Source organism: Gouania willdenowi, chromosome 13 (genome assembly GCF_900634775.1).
Source record: "Gouania willdenowi chromosome 13, fGouWil2.1, whole genome shotgun sequence".
Lineage (NCBI taxonomy): Eukaryota > Metazoa > Chordata > Actinopteri > Blenniiformes > Gobiesocidae > Gouania > Gouania willdenowi.
The window spans coordinates 41111188-41116874 of record NC_041056.1 but is presented as its reverse complement, the minus strand read 5'-3'; the positions used below and the strand labels follow the sequence as shown (position 1 = coordinate 41116874).

The 5687-nt window shown below is 39.7% G+C and overlaps 1 long non-coding RNA gene across 2 annotated transcripts; it reads left to right on the top strand.

Moving 5' to 3' along the window:
• The first annotated feature begins 798 nt into the window (after window positions 1-798).
• On the top strand, window positions 799-5209 carry LOC114474847 (uncharacterized). Of its 2 annotated transcripts, none has more exons than XR_003675397.1 (5): window positions 799-1068; window positions 3545-3625; window positions 4840-4918; window positions 4999-5130; window positions 5194-5209. It is a non-coding gene; the product is annotated as an uncharacterized LOC114474847 (long non-coding RNA). The 2 variants fall into 2 exon arrangements; XR_003675396.1 differs by having other exon boundaries at window positions 4835-4918.
• Window positions 5210-5687: the final 478 nt, after the last annotated feature.

The following is a 5687-nucleotide window of genomic DNA, read 5'->3' as shown; positions in this document are numbered from 1 at the left end:
ATCAGAATGAAGACGATGTCTTTTTAAGTTCAAACACGTTTCATCCCGTATTCACATCCGTGCGTGCACATGTAGAATGATCTGTTGCGCGTTTTAGAAACATGATGACCAGCTTTATGTATTAAATAGACGGTGTGGCTGATGTATGTGTTTCTGGGTTTTTCAGAATAAAAAGAGTGAAAACAACCCGTGCACTACTGGAAGTCTCTTTTGTGTCCACGCGTGCAACAATTATTACGACGGTATCGATTAAAAAAGGTAAAAAAAACAACAGTTGCTAAAAACTGAACATAGGGGGCGCCATCACTCCGTAGGGGAGCAAAATTACAACGTCGGGGGTCCCTACGCTTAATAGTTCTGGCGAGAACCCTGACACTTTTGGGCCATTTTTGGTGGCCGGAATATCGGAGCATCATTAGTACTCAGCCATCTCGGACCCCAAAGCACCCAAGAAATCGGCACCTATGATTGTGACAGTTACCACCTGGGACGTGCTAAATAAACACACAAAAACAGACATTTTGGTGCAACAGTAACAGCCTGGATCTGAACACCTCTAAGAAGAAATAATGGTGGACTTCAAGAAAAAAAGGCTCCGACTCAAAGCCACAACACATCAGTGAAGATTTTACAGCTTCAGCATTGATGGGAATGCTGCTTCTAACTTTATTGGACATTTATTGATATAAATAACAATAAAGTTTGATTTAATCTTCAAAGTGCTGAATGTTATCTGCAGCATGTGTGTCTGATAAACTCTCCTGGTAACTCATTGATCACTGTCCTACAGTCAGGACTATATCTAAGGATGGTTTAACAGTTGAAATGCACAAACAGAGAAGCTTCTTCCATTAGTGCTGCTCAGTATCTGCTGCGTGTCAGCAGCTGCACCCCAAGCTGAGTCTGAGAATGAAGTTATTTCAACCAAACCTGCAGAAGACAAACCTCCAAGTGTCCTGAACCAACAGCAGATCTGTATCCTTGACATCAACTCTGTGCTGAGAGACATCATCGTCCAGCTGGCTAAACTAGAGGTGGAGGTGAAGCACCTGCAAAGACAGAATGAAGGTAATGTGATGTACATCACTCAGCGTTAGAACATAGTAGAACACTGTGGAAACATAGATTTATACTGTAATAGTTCCTCAAGATAAAAGATAGAAAAGAAACAAATCTCTGATTAATCAAAGCTTTGTGTTTAAAGACTTTATGGGCCTGTATTACAAATACTGATAATTATATCCTGGATTTTTGTCCGATAGCTTCACCCAACCAAACATTCTCTCTCAGAGAGAACCCAGACTATGAAGCGTGATATCAACACGTTCACTTTAGAAAGGTGATTTCAGCATGGCTACGTGCACGCTCTAATGAAAGGGGTGGAGATTGTAGTGTCAGACCAATCAGAAACACGGAAATATTGTGGAGAGCAACTTACGTCACAGTTGAGGAATAATTATTTAGAAATATGAATATTTAAAATCTATAATTCAGACCAAAAACAACGCTGTTGCCGCAGAAAAAGCAAAAAGAAAAGAACACAGGCAGGAAACTGCTGACACTGTTAATGCGTAAAAGCATGAGATTATACATTATTAATCCACTCTGATCAGTTTCACTTTATTAATTAATAAAATGATAAATAAATGACGAATGTAGGTCAGTCCACCAGATAGAAATCTATGTTGTTGCAGTACAAGCAGCATGGATGCATGAATGCAGGAAATGATGAGTGTTAATACTTAAATTAGTGAAATTATACAATATTACTGTAATAGATGGAGATTAAACAGACACTCTGATTAGTTTTACTTTAATAAGGCACAGACCTATGTATGTGGCTCTGACGCTGTGTTCATACAGCTCAGTCTATATCATAAAGTCTGTGTCAACACAGAATACATGAATGAATGAATGAATGAATTAATGGGTCATCGGTAAATGAAAGGATAAATATTCACATCACATCAGATCCACACACTGACACAGAATGATTCCCTTTATGGAGCAGGTTGTTTTTTTAAGTGAACTGATTGGTCAGGAGGTGGGGCTTTAGTACTCGCTCTGATCGTATCCACTTCATAACCTGGTCCAGACCAGAGGGGTGTTCCATAAATCAGGTTATGTTCAAACTCTGAGTATGTTCAGGCTCAAATGAGGGAAACTCTGAGTATCTCATTCCTAAACGTGAGGTATGTTCTTCTCTGAGTATGTTACCATGACAACATTGTCCGTGAACTAAACCTGGTCACTGGACCCTGGGTTTCTACCTGGCTCCGCCCACCTGAACACCGTTTCTGAACACTTTATGAACCTTAACTTTTCTCTGAAACACATTAGTGACATCACACACCACAGACGTGGTCACATCATTACTAATGTGTTGCTTTATGTTTTTTTATTTATTTTTTATTAAACGGTTGTTTTATTTATAACATTGTGGATACAGATCATTAAGTGAAACACACTGAGAGGTTGATCTACATTAAAACATCTACTGATGTCTGTAGTAAAGTTCACTGAATACAAACCTGTGGATAATATAAAGGAGAAGATGATCATTTAAATTAATCCACTTTTAAGGCTCGAGTGTTGTTTTATATTATTATACAGTTAAATCTGGAGATGATGCATCTATGAAGGTATGATGACGCAGTGAATTGTGACGCTGCTCTTGGAAGCGATGGGTCACGGGTTCGCGTCCTGCTTCAGTGTTTTTTTTAGGACGTTGAGATGACTCTGGCGACAATATTACATTAAAAATCAATATAAATGATGTGATATCAAGCAGCATTTACTGTCTTTATATCCAGTGTAACAGGAGGACTCTCTATGCAGACATCCTATGCTGCTGACACGTCTCCTCAGACACATTTTATTCACCACTCTTCACGTCACTGAAGCAATAAAGTGATGAAGTGACCAAAAAGTGTGACTAATTACAGGTGATTTAAGCCACTATAATCACTGAAGACTGAACACACCTTTAGAACAGGCTCATATTCCTCAAACACCGGCTTATTTCACCCATTAAGGTGAATAAATCACTCTGTTCCGGGTGGTTGCCATGGCAGCTCGACTCATCTTCAATCCATTGATGATGGCTTTTTATCACACACGTGCACGTCAGTAACCCAAGGTTTACATACTCAGGGTCGATTAACCCACTTCATACCAGCTGTAATGGAATCAGATACCCAGAGTTTCCCATCGCGGGGTATGTTGACCCAGAGTTTATGGATAAACTCAGAGTTTGTTAACCCTCCTTTATGGAATACCCCTCAGGTTAGTCGTTCAGCCTAAGTTACCATGGTGATTTAGCTCCATATGAAGTTAGCCAGCGTCAAAGTATAGCACAAACTGATTAGATCGAGGAAGTTAGCGCGATAAGAGGAAATCCAGCTTCGTAGTACAGGCCCTTAATGATGTTATTAACATCTTAAAGCAGACAGAAGCAAATACACTGTGTATTCAAATAAGCTACATCTGTCCTTCATAGAGTGGATTAATCTTACATGTTCTCATCATGTACTTTATCTTTTAGAGTAACAACAACTAAACACACAACAACAACAACTTCAACAGCAGCAACAACTAAACACACAACAACAACAACAAATCCAATGTAAGTATAGCATTTGCAATGACAGAACTGTTAAAGTGCTCCAGATACCTGAATGAAATTGATAAATATTTGTCTGAAATGTTTTATTCATAAATTCTTATATGTGTTGAGAATGTCAGGGCAAAATTGTTAGTTATGTTTATTAACATATTTACTCATAGACCTTATTCTTTTTAAGGCTTTAAGTTGAGACTTTTCATTTCTGCTGTCTCATGTTTTCTGCTCTCTTCTCGAGGTCAGCTTCCCAAAACACATCTTATCCCTCAGACACAGAGGCATCACACAGTCACATGCCTACACACACTCACATAGTCACACATACACACCCAATACACATCCATTCATACACACAAACACCATACACGCACACACCTCTAGCACTCACGACAATCAGGAGATACCAGAGAACTGGTTGTTTTGACCTAAAGAAGAAACTGTCTCTTTTCACCCTCTTCTTTCACCTCCTCTGTCCTCTTTATCTCCTGGGGGGAGGAGGGAGGGGGACTGAGGGGGAATATACGTGATGAGTTAGAACTGTGGGCCACTCTGTCATCGGACGTCCGCCCGGGGCGGTCACTAATTTTGTCCATCTTTGTACTCCTTTTTATTTAGTTTTATAATAAACCTTTTTTTATAAAATCATCAATGCCTCGCCTGGACTCCATCACTCAACCAGAGCAATAAATCATGTCTCCAAATGAGGTCAACCGCAAATTTGCCGTGACAAGAAAAAAATATCAATATGTTTGGCTGCTAAATAATCATTTAAAAAAATAAATATATAAGGTTTCAGTTATTGTAAATGCCCCTAAAAATAACTTTATAGTTTGTTGCAAATTCAAATAAGTTACACTGCTGAAGTCACCTAAAACACATAAAACATGTGTTGAACATTTTGTATTGAATGGATTTACAGGTTTAAACCCTGATTCAAACTAACAGGCTACATTTTACAGCTGCAGACTTGTTATAATAATCAACCAAGAGAACTTTCTCACCCACTCATCAGTTTTAGCAGCAGCCACCATTGGAGATTCTCCTGATGTTTCAACTCTGTCTTACTCCAAAGTGTAGAATAACTACGCTTGTCCACTGTGCAATTCGTAGGCATCCTATGCATACGCCTCTTTGCCCAGTGTTTTCTATGGAGCGTACTTACTGGAGTAGCTTTCTTTTGATAGAGAATAAGTGCAAAGGATTTTCTTTCAGCACAGGCAGCAGAGCTGGTCACCATTAAAACCAAAGCAAATGTCACTGAAAAGCAGGTGGAAGCTCTGAGGAAAGCCAGAGAAGGTTTGTGATTTTATCTCAGTACCTCAGCAGTCCTGTTCCTGGACCATCAGCTACTTTAAAAGGACTTTTCTCTCTTACAGTGAGGCAGGTTGCCTTCTCCGCCGCCCTGCTGGCTTCTGGATCAGCAACCATTGGACCGTTCAACACACACACAAACTTGATCTTCAGAAAAGTTATTGAAAATCTTGGAAACGCCTATAACCCACTGACAGGTACAAACAGCACTGTTTTAATGAATATTAAGGTGATAAAAATCAATCCATTCATTGACCAAGGTGTCCCACATGGCTCTTCACTGCACCAGTGAGGGGGGCCTATCACTTTGAGCTCTACATTTATGGCTCTGGAGAATCTTCACAAAGCTCGGGGGCCTGGCTGATGAAGAACGGACAACACATTTGTACCGCATATGAGCATCAGCCTTCTGATGGAGGTAAATCTGCTAATGGTGCTACGCTGCTGCTGGAGGTGGGAGATGTTGTATTTTCTCGTCTATGGGCAGGTAGTAGGTTATTTGATAATAGTAATAACCACAACACCTTCAGTGGTCATCTGCTTTTCACCAGTGACGTGCCGTGAGCACTAGGGTAGGGTAGGCAGGGTGCTGCAAATCGAGACCACCAATGACAATTTCATATGTTTCTGCTGACAAGTGTTTATTCAATTTAACTTTATTTGTATAGCACAATTTGCAACAAAGTCATCTCAATGCTCTTATCAAAATATAAAATTTATAATAAGAAAGAAAAAACCCAACAAGATTCACATG